Source organism: Canis lupus, chromosome 6 (assembly GCF_048164855.1).
Source record: "Canis lupus baileyi chromosome 6, mCanLup2.hap1, whole genome shotgun sequence".
Taxonomy (NCBI): Eukaryota; Metazoa; Chordata; class Mammalia; order Carnivora; family Canidae; genus Canis; species Canis lupus.
The window spans coordinates 17,403,042-17,420,371 of NC_132843.1; the positions used below are offsets into that span (position 1 = coordinate 17,403,042).

Consider the following 17,330-nt stretch of genomic DNA (forward strand, 5'->3'; position numbering starts at 1 on the left):
CTGAGATATCTAGCAGGCGTCATCTGATAAAGGGACCTTGGCAAAAGCCTACACAGAATTACAACAACTGCTTCAGATAAATCTATTCAACTTGTGGCAGTTAACTCCTGCTTTGAATATCAATGCTGTCTGGGGAAAAAAACAAAAAAGGTGATAAATTTTAAAACTGTCACGGACAGTTTTCTCCATTTTCCTCCTGAATGAACTAGGGAATAAGAGGGTGGATTCTGTAACCATAGTGTAATTAACATAGAAATCTTTAAAATTTTGGGCAGCCCGGGGGTAGCTCAGGGGTTTAGCGCCGCCTTCGGCCCAGCGCGTGATCCTGGAGACCCGGGATCGAGACCCGCACTGGGCTCCCTGCATGGAGCCTGCTTCTCCTTCTACCTACGTGTCTGCCCCACCCCTCTTTCTGTCTCTCTGTGTGTCTCTCATGAGTGAATAAGTAAAGTCTCTTAAAAAAATTTCTTTTCAACTGGGGGGTGATTCAGAAATTATACCTCCAATTCTGGCTGCGTACAATTCGTTGATCTCGGGGTTAGAACGTGTATATGGCTAGTCCTCAAGTCAACAAAATCCTATTCCAAACGCTTAGCAAAGAGGAGAGGATATTCCGAACTCTATCCAGAACGCATCAACTACAATGCTAAGGCTGAAGCTTTCGGGGAAAACACATCACGGATGTTAAAGCTAATTGTATCCCCAACTCCACAAGAGCCTAACAGCTAAATTGGGTACACTCGAGCGGTCTTGATGAACTCAGCATCACAGTGCAACAGTTCAACTTCACAGCCTAAGTGTACGTAGAGCAACGACTTTGACGCCGCAGACCTAATATTAGCTAAATCAGAAAAAAAAAAAAAAAGTTTCAACGCCTCTGCCCATCAGGAAGGGCCGCCGGGCAAGTGAATCGCTGTTCCCACGGTGCAGCTGCAATCTTCCCTAGGGTTTCTGAGTCCCTGTGGAGCCCTTCCACGCCTGTCGAGTTAACCACGAGGTACTGAGACGGTCACGTGGACGGCTCGTGACTCCCACTGAGCCTCGTCTCCTCCCCGTAGCAGACGGAAAGTTAGGACGGGGGCGCATCCGAGTGCCGAGGGAGCACGCGGCGCCGGCACGAAGACAGCACCCCGAGTGGAAGCGCAACAAACGCCAGCACCTCGCCCCTCTGAACGACTCCCTTCGCGGCGGCGCTGGACGGCCGGCGGCCGCGGGAAGCCCAACTCGCGGCTGGGAGCCCAGCATCGCCGCGCACCACTCGGGCCGGCCTCGGCGACGCGCGGGAACGGCCCGGCCCGCGCACGCCCGCGCCCCGACCTGGGGCCGACCAGGGGCCGACAGGTCTCCCCCGCGCACCAGACCGGGGCATGGACGGAGGAGGAGGAGGGGGGAGGACCCGCTCGCAGAGGAACCGGCCACGGAAACTGACCTACGCGGTCACCCGGGCTCCCGGGGCTCCCGGGGCGGGGACCACGACGAGGAAACGGCTGCGCCACCGGAGGGCTTGCGGCCCTGCTGAAGGACGGTCTCCGGGGTCCCGGCGCCGGGAACGGGGCGGAGCGACAGACGGCCGAGCGAGGCTCCGCGAGGTGGCGCCGCCCCGCCGCCCCTCCGCCCCTCCGCCCCTCCGCCCCTCCGCCCCTCCGCCCCTCCGCCCCTCCGCCCCTCCGCGCCGCCTGCCCCGCCTGCCCCGCGAGCGCGCCCGCCCGCCCGCGCGCGCCCGGCTTATTTGTGGCGGGCCCGTGCGGCACGTGACCGTCGCGGGGCACTCGAGGCGTACGCCCGGCGCCTCCAGGGCCCCGCCCCCCGCAGGCCCCGCCCCCCGCAGGCCCCGCCCCCGCGCGCTCCGGTGCCGCCTGGACCACAGACGCCGGCTCCAGGCTTTGCCAACCGCTCCCCGGAGGGGCAAGGCCTCGCGCTCCTCCCACCACACCCCGACTCGGAAGAAGTGGGGCTGACCCTCAGGAGCTGTGGCGGGGAGATGAAGCAAATATAAATCCTGGGCTAATGCTCTGGAAATTTATTATTAACAAATACATCACCCAGCTGCCCGTATTTTTTTTCTGCTTTGGTTGCGCCTTTACCCGCGGGGACCTAATTGGCAGTGTAAATTAGCCACACCCTTTCTTTCCCTTGTCAAAAGATGGTCTTAAAATGCCATTCAGGGGTAATTGTTTTAAGACAGGTACCAGTGAAGGATGTTGAAAGAGATGAGGACTTAAGAGAATTTCCATCGCCTCCTCCCCACATCAAATAATCCTTCATAGAGTCCACCTCTTCAGAATCGATACATATCAGGTCTAGCCAGAGGACCAAATTACACAGTGTGCAACATGAAGTTTCAAACTGCAGCATAATTGCAATTTTTTAAAAAATTATGCATAACTAAGAAACACGAAATTCTAAGCATAAGAAAAACTTTCGGACTTTTTTTGTATTTTCCAATGTATTCAGTGACTTTTTTGTAATAAAAAAATAAAAATGGCTATCATTTCTAAGGGACTGTACTTTTTCTCTCAATTCAATTTTAGAAACATTTATCGAGAACCTATTATTGGCTGGTTGGTCATTGCCCTACATGTGATACATCAGGTGGCAGATTCCTTAGAATGTGTTTGGTGAACACAAGAAGCCTTGCCTGTATAACCAGGCTAGTATCATCTTTTATTAACAAAAAAGGCACTTGAGTAGCACAATACTTCAACTGCAAAATGTGTGCTGAGTCAGTCATCACAAAGAACCATCAGGATTTATTTTCTAAGGATATTGAATCATCTTCACAGCCAATGAAACAATTTTCCACATAATCTCATGAAAGGCTTCATTCTCACTATGAAATTTACTACTCATTTTTTCAATTCACTGTACTCTTTTCTTGGGTCAGTAAATGAAAACATCCTAGCCAATTAGGAGGATGAGGGTAATAGGAGATAATCATTATTATGTTTACTAATAAAAGAAATTTCAGGAGCCTGGGTGGCTCAGCAGTTGAGCTTCTGCCTTCAGCTCAGGGCATGGTCCTGGAGTCCCTGTATGGAGTCCCACATCAGGCTCCCTCCACAGAGCCTGCTTCTCCCTCTGCCTGTGCCTCTGCCTCTCTCTCCCTGTCTCTCTCATGAATAAATAAATAAGATCTTTAAAAAAAAATAATAAGAGAAGTTCCAAACTTTTTTTTTACTTTTTTTTTTTTGAGAAGTTCCAAACTTGGTAAGATCACTAACTGTTCTGTATTTTTACAGAAGTCTCTGGTATTTACATAAATCTTTAGGAAATGAGATCTCTTTGCCATTCTTATTGCTGACTAGGAAGATGAAAACACAACAAAGAATTGTTGACAATTCTTATTGTAGAACACTGCTGCCTAATCAATTCTATTAAACGTCTCCTTCTTGGAGGAATTCTCTGTAGTGGAGATGTTGGAAATGATGGAAATGTTCTGTAATTCTATCTTGTCCACTACAGTAGTCACTATACAATATAGTAGTCACATGTGCCTACTGACCTCTTGAAATTTGGCTAGTGTGTCTAAAGATCTGAATTTAAAAAAAAATTTTTTTTTTTTATGACAGTCACAGAGAGAGAGAGAGAGAGAGAGAGAGGCAGAGACACAGGCAGAGGGAGAAGCAGGCTCCATGCACCGGGAGCCCGACGTGGGATTCGATCCCGGGTCTCCAGGATTGCGCCCTGGGCCAAAGGCAGGCGCCAAACCGCTGTGCCACCCAGGGATCCCTGAATTTAAAATTTTAATTTTAATTAATTTTAATAACCACATGTGACTAGAAGCTACCATATTGGTCAGTGCTGTTCTAGAACACCAAAATATTACCAAATTTCCCCCAATCACATCAAACTTTTTTTTTTTTTTTAATTTATGATAGTCACAGAGAGAGAGAGAGGGAGAAAGGCAGAGACACAGGCAGAGGGAGAAGCAGGCTTCATGCACCAGGAGCCCAATGTGGGATTCGATCCCGGGTCTCCAGGATCGCGCCCTGGGCCAAAGGCAGGCGCCAAACCGCTGCGCCACCCAGGGATCCCCTCAAACTCTCTTTTGAGAAATGTTTGGCAAACATAGAATCTCTGGAAACAGTTAATAAATATTTTCTCCAAACTCTTTTCTGAGCTTATGAGAAGGTAACTATTTTAATTTTGCAAAAGGGGCATGTTAAAGCAACTATGTCATCCCTATTGCAATGCACATAAATAGGAATAGAAGTGGAAGCTCTGGATGTATGGAAAGGGGTTTTGGGTGTAACTAAGCCTTTTCTCTGCTATTCCCAATTGAAAAATTAATCAGTTCTTTAGACCATGAGGCACTTCAGAGTTACCCACTGCCTAGATCCACCTAGTATTCTTTTGTTTGCTTGATTCAACTTAGGAGCCTTTCTACCACTACCACCGTTTTCCTCCCCACATCCCAACAAAATTCCCTCCAGATTATGGTACCTGATGTTTGTATCTCTGCAGTGTTCTCTTAAGCCTGAAACACCCCAGAACGCACTTTGTGCATTGTATATTTTAAAAACACTGCCCGGGTGCCACTGTGACTTTAAAGAGCTACAAGAGCACACTACAGGCTTGTTAAATCTTATTAAAAGGAAGATTTTATAGACTGAGACTTTGGGGAGGGCTTTGGGTAATTACTGCCTGGAATGTTGAAAAGTAGGTCAGATGCCATCAGGCAAATCCAGATAAATTGTTTTGTTGGGGGAAATTAAACTCCCCTATACCTACACATTAAGCACTTTGTAGTTATTATTAACTCCAGGCCATAAATGCTATGAGGTCATTGGAGGCTTTTCTCTCTTAAAAGCTGACTATCTAATTTTTTTTTGCTCATTTGTGCCATTATATCCAGTTTATTTAATAGCTAAAATAAATGAGCTGGCCTATATTCAGATTTTAAATTATTTTTATCTACACTTAATTCTGTGCCTGTCCCTCTGTTTCTACAGGTGTCACACACAGATGGCTAAGTAACTAAACTTCTACCAATGATTGGTTTTGCCAAATCCCCACACAAAAAGTTTAGAAAACCCCCTATGCCTATAGCTTCTTGGTCGCAAGTGACAAGCACTGACATTGGCTAACTGAAGCAAATAGGGAATGTATTGCAGTCCCAAAGAAAGAGCTCAAAATCTGGCCTGGTGAGGGCAGGACTAGGGCACTTCCAGGGATTAGAGTGGGAGAAGCTAGCCTATAGCTTTTCTGAGGAATAAGTTCTGATGATTTTTTTCCTCCTATCCTATTGATCTTCAGGCAAAATTAAGAAAGAGGGGGAGAGACTGACTTTGGGCTCATAGGACAGGACACCTTGGTTGACAGTCCCACAAGATTACCTTCCATAGGAGAAGTAGTTCCCCACCTACAAACACACACACACACAGTCATGGTGCCATGCTATAACCAGAAGAAGGGGCAATGGTTGATGGGCAGCTACCATCACAGAAATGCCCATTACAGCCTCTTTTTTTTTTTTTTTTTTTTTCGATCAAGCCCTTCTCTTTCATAGCTTTTCCAATAAGGCTCCTTGGGCAATATTTCCACCTTTGCCTCTAGCCCTTAGCTCTTTTCATCACGAATCACCCTGCTTTTCCATCCGGTGTGCCTGACAGTCACACTACCCCTTCTTAGAAGTCTCAGTGAGTCTGTCCCACAACCCTGTTTTGAGAGGAGGCACGGGGTCAAGGCCTAACCAAATAGTACCTTTCTAGCAGGCTTACTAAAGATCTGGTTGAAAGGCTCTGCTCAACAGAAAAGCTCTCTGCTGAATAGGATTAAACTATCTAGATTCTTTCTGGGTCTAGCTGACTGTGAGTATACAAAGTATAGTCTTTAGCCAGGGTAGATGCATAAAGGCATCGAGGAAAGTGAAGGCACAGAACAAACAGAAACCATGGGACAAGCAAGAAGGAGAGTAGAAAAGATGACCAGGAATAGATGCAAAAGTGGAGAGAGAATGGCAGAGACCTCAGAATGCAGGAACTGGGAGTAGGGAGCAAAGGGTTAGGCTTCCTGCTGAGAGTCGACTAACTAGTTGCTGCTTTTGTGTCTTCATTAAGCTTTTAGAGCAGCATAGATGTTTCTGCTTTTATCTGTCTTGTTGCAACAAATCCTACTCTTTATGTGATGAAACCTGAGCATCACTCTATTCCTTGAACCCAGAAAGAACCTAATATATCACCACTACCCCCTTCCCCACATTCTTCTCTCTTGTTCATAACCTCTAACAAACAGCCCTGTCAATACCGCCTTTCTTTTCCATAGCCACCCCAACCTTTATGGTCTCTCCTGCTCCCTGATCTTCTGAGCCTTCTAAAATCCATCTCTTGGGGATCCCTGGGTGGTGCAGCGGTTTGGCGCCTGCCTTTGGCCCAGGGTGTGATCCTGGAGACCCGGGATCGAATCCCACGTCAGGCTCCCGGTGCATGGAGCCTGCTTCTCCCTCTGCCTGTGTCTCTGCCTCTCTCTCTCTGTATGACTATCATAAATAAATAAGTAGTAAATAAATAAAATCCATCTCTTTTCCAGATCTTCACTAACCTCCACTATCTGTTCCTGAGTCACCTTTCAACACCTGATACAGCCAGATCAAAGGCCCTACTCTCCATGAGTTACCATAGCATGATATATTGGTTTGTTGATTAAAGTAGCAAAGATCTCAGCATGGAGATTTGATGGAACAATCTTTGGTCCTGAATTGGAAGTGTAGATCAAATCACAGACTTCTGGATCTTAGACTTGGAAGAACCATCAGAAATCATCTAGTCCAACCTCAAACCGAAAGCCACATTGTCCTAAACCACAATTCTGAAAAGGTATTTCTCCAGCCTAAGGCTGGGAAATTCCTAAAATGGGCAGATCACTGTTTCCCAGTGTGGCTCAAACAATTCACCCCTCTGCCCACCAACAGGATTACTGTTAGAAGTTTCTCCTGCTAAGGCAAACGCTGGCCCCACACAGCTCTCACCTGTTGGTCCTCTAGATTAAGCCTTTAATTCCCTTTTCACAGGCCATTCTTCTAAAAAGTTTAAAAAACTTATGGGGATCAAATAGCTTTTTATGAACTTTAAAATACACTACAGATGTACAGCGTTAGATTCTCTCCATTCCATCAATAAAAACTTCTCTCCTTCATCTTCATGCTCAAAGAAGTAAGATTCCTAGACTGCCAGATTGATCCCTCATAGTACAATTTGACGGGGAGCAAAATGCACCACCTCAGAACGTGCCACTTAAGCACATGGATATTTTCAAGCTGAAGATAGGCTCCAGCAGATTCAGGAAGAGATTTTTTTTTTCCTCCTTAACTGCCTAAAATAATTTAGATCAGGGGCCTGTACCAGGAAGAGAGCTAGTACTACAGATAACTTTTTATATCAGAAAAGACTTTCAGGCATGGCATGGCAAACATGTTTACCCAACATTTGCTCTTCTCCTTTTTTTTCTTCTGCTTATCTTTCTCCCTTTGAAGCCCTGGGCCTTTCTCCCCTTCTCCTTAGCTCAGGATGGTATATAAGCCTCAATTACCTGACTGCAGGGGAGTCTCATATTTTCATGGGGCTCCAGTAGGTACAAAATTTTTCTGTTAGTCTGTTTTATGTCAGGTTAATTATTAGACCAGCCAAAGAACCTAGATGGGAAGAAGGGAAAAGTTTTCCACCCCTGATAAGCTCAAACTACTCCCCCACACTAACTTGCTTATTGTTAGAAGTGCTACTTGAGGCAAATGCTGCCTGCACACTGCTCTGACCTGCTATGTTTAATGATCCTTTCATAAGCCTTTTTTTTTTTTCTAGAAATGTAAAGACAACTAGCCTGAACTGCCTCGATTTTCTTTTTCAGGTTTATATTTCCAGATGCTCCAGCCTGTCCTCATGTTCCAACTGGTCATGGTATTGTGATATGCAGTTTGTGATTTTATCTTTTAAAATTTAGAGCCTAGAATTAAGCAAATTACGTCTGCTTCTATGAAGCTAGAGAATAGAGAAATCTTGTTAAGTTCTATTATATGGCCTTTTTCCCCCATCCTTAGTCCTTCTGATCTCTCTACTGCCCTCTGCTGGTAGTTTTTTTCTCAACTACTAGAGAACCGGAGAGAAAAGAGACATTGCAGAAAGGGGCCAGGGCAAAGAAATACAGCAAAAATGTGATGCATTTATACACAAACTCTTGGGCTCTTAAAGTTGGAGGCAATAATTTTGGAGGCAAAGTATACAACGAAAACTAACAAAGAAGATAAACCACAGTACCACTCCCAGGGATTTGGGAAGAGTAGATCAGTAAGGATTAGAATATTCGGAAAAAAAAAAAAAGAATATTCGAGAAGACATTTGGAAGTGATGGGATGGACACTCCGCCTCCGCTTTAGATAGGAAACACCAGGAAGTGGCAATGAACACATTCTGCATAGTAACTTTGAAAGAGGCAGCAAGAAACTAAACATTTGAGAGTTTCTTTTGGGTAAGATCTTCGGGCTGGCAGTGGATTTATGAATCACCCACACATACCCATGACACAGCATAGGATTACCAATAGAAAGAAGATTGGGATAATGACACATAAAGACTTACCGAAGCAGAGAATATGTCATTCATCATGGATTAACTCATTTATTCATTAGGCAGTAAATACACATTACTTTAGTAAGTGACATGATTTTGTGAGTGAATACATGCTCTAGGCTAAGAAAGAAAAGAAACCCTGACAACACGCCTTGCTTTCAGGAATTTAATCATCTAGTCATGCAGATAAGACACTATAAAACTGGGAATCCCTGGGTGGCTCAGCAGTTTAGCACCTGCCTTTGGCCCAGGGTGTGATCCTGGAGTCTAGGGATTGAGTCCCACATTGGGCTCCCTCTGCCTGTGTCTCTGCCTCTCTCTCTGTGTGTCTTTTGTGAATAAATAAATTAAAAAAAAAATACACTATAATACTAATGAATCAGCAGGTATGCCATGAGACAGATTAAGAAGAATAAGTTAAAGTTTCGATAGAGGAGGAAAGTTCTGTTTTCCTGCCAGGGCTATCAGTGAATGCAAAGAGATGGCTTTGAAGTTAAGTCATTAAGATGGCTAGGATTTGAACCTGTGGAAACAGGTGAGGAAATGGCATGTTAAGCAAATAACATCGTCTGAGCAAAACCAAGGGGTGGCATACAAGCTAGCATAGGGCCTAGCACGTAGTAAGCCACGCTACAAGTGGGTGAGGCTAAACTAACTTGGATAAACACCTTAGCTCTGCCTAACAGTCTCCTGTTGTCCACTAGCAGCTCTGAGCTGAAGCTGGAGGGGCAGGGCAGGGAAGGACAGGTAGGTGACAAGTGGATGGTTGAAAGCTTGGAGGTGAGGCCTGGGCTAAAGATATCAACTTGTGCTCATATGTGCAGAGGCGACATAAAGCCTTGAGGCTTGCAGGATAAGGCCTAAGGAACAAAAAGAACAGAGTGAGAATAAAAGGGGCCAGGGCTGAGCTTTGTATCCTGCCCTTCCTCATATCCCTTACCCCACTGGCACCCCTGCACTCTCAACAGACGACTTCACCTCCTATGCTACCAAGGAAACCAAAGCTATTGGATGAGAATCCCTAGACCTCTTACCACTGAGGCACCAAGCTTGCTGGCACCCAACCCCCTTTCTCACATTTCCTTTTCTGTTGACATGTCTAAGGCCAGAGCCTGCACCTGTGTTCGTGGCCCCTCCTTCTCCCGCTTCAGTACCTGTGTTCCATCAACTCCCTTTCTCCTGGATCTTCACATACTCTCACATGGGGCTGCTCTAGGGCAGCATGGGGCTTCTCTAGCCTGTGCCATCTTTTGCAAACCCACCTGCCAGAGAGTAGTACCATTTCTCTTTCTTCCTTCACAGAATTAAACTATTTGACAGAGTGCTCTACACTCTCTCCATTTCCTCTTCCTCTCTACCACTTTCTGCACTCTAGCTTCTGCTTCCGCTACTCCACTGAACAGGCTCCCACTGACAACACCAAAGGTCTCCTGAGTGCAAAACCCAATGGACCCTTACTATTCCTAACATTGACCTTTGGCAGCATTTGACACCAGTGACCCTTTCCCTCCTCCTGAGAATGCTCTCTTCCCTTAGCTTCTCCAAGCTCCTCATCCTTGACCTTTCCCTTAAAAGGTCAGAAGTTCTGCCCTACACTCTCCCTCTCCTCATACCCTTCTTGGGTGAGGTCATGTGTTCCCATGGCTTGATAACCTTCTGCATGCTCACATCTCAAACCTGTAATTGGTTTCCCAACATCACTCCTGAGCTTCTGACTCATATACCAATTCATCAGACTTAGTATAGCTAAAAGAGCAATTTCTCCTTCCCTACCATCCCTGCCCTAAAGCCTGCTCCCCTCCTTAATGTTTTTTTTCCCCTCCTTAATGTTTATTCTCTTTCTCACTTCTCCCTCCATTCTCCCTTTCCCACCCTTTTCTCTCTCTACCCCCCACCACAGCCAACCCCAATCTATACTATGTAGTCCAAGGATATTTCCAAATTTTAAATCCAATCAAATAATTCTCTTGCTTGGAATTCCACCCTGCCTTTTAATGGCTTTGGGAATGTAGTCTAAGCTCCTTAGCATCATAAAGCCTTGCAATGTCCTGATTCATGTCTCAATATCACTGTGTTATTTTACACTTCAGCAATTATGAACAACTTTCAGTTCCCTGTATTGACACAACCTCTGACACTTTCAGATCTTTGCTCTTGTTCTTTTGTGCCTTCAACTCTCTTCCCCAGCTTCCTCATCCTGCTGAGGCTTATGCTTCATGCAGTATGAGCCTAGGAATCACTTCTTTCTAGTAGCCTTTCCTGACTCTTCATAACTGGATAATGTGCCCCTTCTATAGGCTTTCTGATTTACTGTGTATTCACACCCTGATATTTATCACATTGTACTACAAAGGCCTCTTTAGTTATCTCTTTCATCAGACTAGAAGTATGTTGAAGGCAGAAAATGCCTTGCTTACCAGTTTACTTCCTTTATCTAACACAGTGGCTAGCGCAAATTAGGAAATTGACAAATATTTGTTGGATCAATGAATGAACTAGACTTTAAAGATGTCTAAGACGTTTTATCCAAGGTGGAAGGCAGTACAATGACATGGAATATACATCAAATTTAGAAACAGAAAACCAGATTGATTCCTAGCCCTCTGTCATTTAATCCTGTGTCTGACCATTATCAATTTATGTCACTTTTCTCAATAGAGAGCCCACCAGATGCCAGGCACTATACTAGCTGCTGACAATGCAAGGACGAAGAAAAGCATAGTAACTGCCATCAAGAAAGCCAATTCCAAAACAGTGGGGGGGGGGGGGAATGAGAGCATTCCAAGTAGAGGGAGTAACACGTGATGGGACTGCAGTAAGCAGTCATGTGCCTCACTGTGGGAAGGGATGGTGGCTTAGTAAGTCTGGGTGTAAGGGGCTGACCACACAGCTGGAAAGAGTCAGGATGAGGACCTGAGACTGGGGAGATAAATGGAAGTCACATCATGAAGGTCCTTTACAGTGTGTCATCGAGTTTGAGATTCATCTCAAAACCATGAAGTTAAAGCCTAAAAGGAGAGTCTCAATATTAGACGACTATTACAGAGAGAAGTCTGGTGGTGGTGAGGTGGAAAAAGGGTTGAAAGACAGTAACGTTTGAGGTGAGAATACCAGTTAGGAGCCTGTTGCTATCAAGAGATCATAGTGGCCTGAACTTTGGGAAGAATTTCGAGGATGGAGAAAAGAAGCAATTAACTGATTGAAGGGAAATTTAGGTGTCTAAATTGCATGAGACAGATGAGAGTATGAGGAATAGTAAAGATGACATGTGTTTCATATGGGCAGTTGGCATACAGAGGCGCCCTGAAAAAGGCAATGCAGAAAATGGGAAGGCTTTAGAAAGAGGACTGACATGATCCAAGTGATGCTATAAGGGCAGAGTTCTGTCGGCAGCAAGGAGGACAGGTGGAGGAAGCATCTGGAGTCAGGAAGACAAGCTGAGAAGTTTCCGCTGTAGTCTGGGGTGAGATAAGAGGGTCTGAACTAAGGTGAGCAGTGGGGGTACATGGGAAGGGGGCATCACAACAGGCAGGGCTTGGCAGTTACGATGCAAACCTCTGCAGCGCCTTACACCGAGCAGAGTAGAGAAGGGCGCAGAAGGGACTGAGTGCACAAATGGACAGTCCAGAGCAATTAATCTGGGACTTGGAGCCAAGGAAAGAGCAAAACCAGGTGGGTAGAGTGATATGAACTGCGTGAAGGGCATTGTACAAAGATCATGGTTAATCAAGTTACACAGTGGTAAGAATCACTTTAGACAATCTATGTATGTTGCAGGAGATGGGAGAGAGGAAAAATTGGTTTCCCATATACATTTAGAAAAAGGAGTTAAGAGGTCTAGACTTTTGCTCCAAACACACTGTAGTTTTTTTGTTTTTGTTTGTTTTCACAAAGTAGCTTTGATGAGTTTTTAGATGGGAGTATCTCAATGGCAAGAACTGAGTCTTACTAATACTCGTATCTCCAGGTACCATAATGAACCTTCCACACAGCAGGCAGCAAAAAATACTAAGCTGGAGAACAAAACTTCATACTGTTCTCTGTATGAAACACTGCAGAGATGTTTACTATAAATTTTTATTAATTATACAGCTCTTTAAACTGTATAAGAATATAATAATAGGATATGATAGCAACATATTATAATGTAACCTATAATAAAAAATAATATTTTTAATGTTTACTATGTGCCAGGCAATATCCTAAGCTCTTTACATAGATTAGATCCTTTAATTTTCATAATACTCCTATGAAATAGATACTATCATCATCATCCCCATTTATGGACAAGGAAACTGAGGCCAAGAGCAGTTAAAACACAGAGCTAAAAAAACAAAAACAAAACAAAACAAATCCCCACACAGCTAAGTCGGATCACCTGGGTGGCTCAGCGGTTGAGCATCTTCCTTTGGCTCAGGGTGTGATCCCGGGGTCCTGGGATCAAGTCCCACGTCAGGCTCCCTGCATGGAGCCTGCTTCTCCCTCTTCCTGTGTCTCTGCCTCTCTCTCTCTCTCTCTCTCTCTGTGTGTGTGTGTGTGTCTCTCATGAATAAATAAATAAAATCTTTAAAAAAAAGATTTTGGGATAAAGCAAGCAGCAAAAGATCACCTACCTGTTCACTGGGAGCTGCTCTGGCACTCAGAGCTAGATGGTGGTGCTCCATCATGGAATGTAACAACTTCATGGCACATTAACATAAGATAAGGTCACTCTGGGGGGATCCCTGGGTGGCTCAGCGGTTTCGTGCCTGCCTTTGGCCCAGGGCGCGATCCTGGAGACCCGGGATCGAGTCCCGCATCGGGCTCCCGGCATGGAGCCTGCTTCTCCCTCTCCTCTGCCTGTGTCTCTGCCTCTCTCTCTCTCTCTCTCTCTCTCTATCATAAATAAATAAAAATAAATTAAAAAAAAAAAGATAAGGTCACTCTGCCATCGTGATGAGACAACAACAAAAAGACTACTTACTCTATGATCATGTCTAAGCATAGACAAAACCAAATACTCTGGGCAAACCACTACAATGACAAACAGCCCCTCTCCCAGCTACCATGAGTGAATGCTCCTTCTTTACTAACTGCAGCTTTAGCCGTACTCTGCTTCTTCTGCTTCCAAGAGAAAATTCATGAAGATACCCCATCATAGAATGACTCTCCTTTCCTTATAGCCTCCAATCCAGAGTAAATCCTACTTCCTTGAATGCAAGCCAAGGCCCTTAATAAGCCCCACTGTAGACTTTCTTACTGAGATGTCTCATGTTTTGCCCAGGTGTGCAATCTCCTGCTTGCTGGCAGGAACACCTCAAAGCCCAACTTTCTTGGATTGCAGTGTGTTCCCAGTAGTCTTTGGTTAATGGACATCAAGAGGGAGAGGGAACAATTCTTTAGTTAGGATGGTCAGGGAAGTCCTTGATGAAGAGGTGTCATTGTATCGAGAACTGAGAGATAAGGGAATAGAGTCATTTGAAAATTGGGGGAATAACATTCCCATCAGAGGAAAAAACAGATAACTTGCATTTTTAAACATTTTTAAATTTCAAGTACATCATCTTTTTTGAACACTGATTTTGGGGTAGGGGGAGCTAATTCTCATTTTCTACTTCTAATCAAGAAAAGCTTTTAGAGGAAAAGAAATCGGAGGTGTCCTGTAAAGAGGTAAGGAAGTTAAACATGGATATGGCATGTGCTAAGGCAGTGTCAACGTGCACAATGCTGAGGAAGGTTTCGCCTTGGGCTTACTCCTATTCCCACTAGGGATCTCGTTCTCTGTGAAGGGCCCAGGGACACCCCACATCTGCCACATAACTTCTTGGGCTGGACACTTTTCCTGGACACCAGCCAGCAGCTGGAGCAGCGGGTGCCATACTTCTTGTATCTGTACCACAGGCATTGCAGAGAGGGGTCCCATCTTCGGCATCTCTCCAGAGTTGGGGTCCTCTGGGTTCTACAGGAAGCACAGCACTATGGCCCCAGGGCCTCCATGCTTCCTCAGTTGACCTCAGGGCCCCCAGCAGGGCCTGTAGAGGGAGCCTGAGCACGGCTACTGCAGGCCAAGCTATAGCTGGGTATGATCTGTAGGCTGGAATCCAGCTTTATCTGGAACTTTGAACTGGGGGTCCACGTTCTCAGCGCCCCAGTGGGGCTTTGACTGCTTCCAGGGCCTCCTCCGGGATAGGGCTGCAGGGGCTGGGGGAGCCTCCGGGGGGCCCCAAGCTGCAGCTCGGCTGGCTGATTGGGGTCAGCATGTTCTTGGCATTCCTTGCCAGAGGCAAGGGTCCCAGAGTCTCCAAGGCCTTCAGCTCTGAGCAGGGCCCCAGGGTGTGGGTGTCCCGGGCAGGGGGCTGTACCAGCCCCTCTGCTGTTTCCTGGAGGAAACGCAGGGAAGTGACCAAGTCCTGGCATGCAGGCCAGAAGGACCTGCCATTGGTTCTGGGGCATCCTGGGGTCCTTGGTGCCTGCTGAGCAGGGGAAGGCCCCCCGGGGGGCTTAGGGTCCAGACATGGCGGCGCCAGTCTATAACTCAATCCTTCCTAAGGTTTTAACAGATAATTAACAATAGAACTGGTAGCCATCCCTCCTAGAAATCTATTCATTACAAAGAGGCTTCTTGGAAAGAAAATACTCAAAAAGTCAGAGCTAGTATTTTTTAGGCCCTTCTTAATACTGGAAGAGAAATTGGTATAATCATAACCTTGAACTGCTATTACCAGAAGGACATGGGGTTATGATGCTAAATGAAGGTGGTGCTTATTAAAGAGTGGTCTAGTAATGCTACTGCTCCAAGATTTTAGGTAGTTGGGAGTAGTAAGGAGGGATTCCTTAGTCAAATTCTTTGTGAAAAGCTGAATACTGTTGTCCTCTCTTGGAGATTTATATTGCACATTAGAATATAAAGGGCTCTGAAAAATCTAACATAAAATTATCAGATGACGTGTGTTTAGCACAGTGATGATAAACTTGATTACACACCTTCTCCCCTTGACCACATGATACTGAAGGATTAATTTCTGTGGCATACACACTTGTACACACTGTTACTGGGAAATCAACCACCGTCCTAGGTCGTTGAAGTGGTGGCACACCTCATCAGGAGACAGGGCTTCCTATTTCAGAAATGGGAGTGCTGACTGAATTGGTGCTGTCAGGATCCTTATGGCACAGTTCCATGGTGGATGAACTCCGGCACTGCGCATTACACATTACCCTTCCATTCCCTTCAAGTCTCCTGAAGTCAGGAAATGCCTGGAACCACTATTTTTTGGTGACTGCACCACTGCCAGCTAATCTTGCCAGGTTGCAGTGTTACTTACGGTGACATCATAATATTCAAGGATTTTTCTCCCTTTCCCAATTGCTTGCTAATCTTGACTCTGTTTCCTTATTTTTTTAAAAGATTTTATTTTTTTATTCGTGAGACACACACACATACACACACAGAGGTAGAGACACAGGCAGAGGGAGAAGCAGGCCCCATGCAGGGAGCCCGACATGGGACTCGATTCCAGGTCTCCAGAATCACACCCGGGGCTGAATGAAGGCAGGTGCTAAACCGCTGAGCCACCCAGGGACCCCCTCCTTGACTATTTCTTTGGCAGAACTTCTCCATATGACTTGTATTTTAACATCCAGCATGCTCATCTTCCTTTGTACCTTTATCACTTTTCTGGGCCATATTTGGTCAAACTCCGTGGCAGAACACAAATTAATGGGACACAGGACCTATAACTTAGGCATTCACTGGCCTGTAGTCTGCCACATTGGCTTTCAATAGCTGGGAGCAGAAGATAAGCAGAGAATAAGGGAGAGATTCTTATTAGTGTGCCAACATGGTTTGTGTTTTGTTTCTTAAATATTTTAAGGACATATTTCCCTAAGAAAAAATGTTCAGAAACAGAAATTACTATATGAGTCAGTTGCTATGGGCAGAATTCCGCTGTATTACAATGTATCCTAAGGCACTTTGTGTTCCTCTGGATCCTGGAGAGGCAGACCCCCCCAAAAAAGAGGTTGAATGTGCAGAGAATTTATTGGGAGAAATGCCTGTGAGAGAAAATAGTAAGGGAGCCTGAAGAGGCTCAGAGAAACATCAAACTGATACAAACCTGACCTTAAGTGAATGGGGAAATGGAAGGATGAGGAAAGTCATGTGGCACTAAGGAAAATTCAGCACAGCTTTGGGGGGAACCATGGAGCCTAAGTTCCCCATCAGAAGATTCTTGTCTCCTAAGAATGGGCCAGTTTGAGTAGCTCCACCTCATGCTTTGCTGAAAGCAGCCCATGAAAAGCACAGCCTCAGTGCAAGTGTAGTAATGGAACTTAGAGCACAGTAGCTGGGGCCTTCAGTCAAATGACTTCCCCTGCTCTCCAAGGTAGAAGAGGCCCTTTCTCATGGTTGTCACACAAGATTTTCAAAATGTACATACAAATCACCCAGAAATCTTATTAAAATATAGATTCAGTAGGTCTGGGTAGGACCTAAATTTCTGTACTTCCAGCAGGTTCTCATGCTGTTGGTCTGCAGACTTCACTGTGAGTATAAAGGTCCTAGAGAATGTTTGGAAGAGCCCTATACGAACCGTCTAAGTAAGTTTATAGAGAACCCTTTAAAGGTTAATTCCTCACCTGAAGTGGCAGCCATCTCTTATAATCAGATATATGCACTTCCAGCTTAGGGTTGTTGTTTTTTTTCCCACATTCACATAGCTCATTCTCCTCTAGTGTCAGTTTTTTTTTTTTAATTTTTTTTTTGTTGTTGTTTATTTATGATAGTCACAG

General features: G+C 45.3%; 1 protein-coding gene and 1 pseudogene across 3 annotated transcripts in view; both read right to left on the reverse strand.

Annotated features, from left to right (window-relative positions):
* OSBPL1A (oxysterol binding protein like 1A) overlaps nucleotides 1-1,620 on the reverse strand; it is a 227,569-nt gene extending 225,949 nt beyond the window's left edge. For 2 of the 3 annotated variants that reach the window (XM_072829062.1, XM_072829059.1), the window contains exon 1: nucleotides 1,430-1,620. The gene's annotated coding sequence lies outside the window, so the exon portion shown is untranslated. The remainder of the gene's footprint in view (nucleotides 1-1,429) is intronic. The other variant, XM_072829063.1, reaches the window with a different exon arrangement.
* A 12,632-nt stretch (nucleotides 1,621-14,252) lies between these two features.
* Nucleotides 14,253-15,755, reverse strand: LOC140634863 (GATA-type zinc finger protein 1-like; annotated as a pseudogene).
* Nucleotides 15,756-17,330: the final 1,575 nt, after the last annotated feature.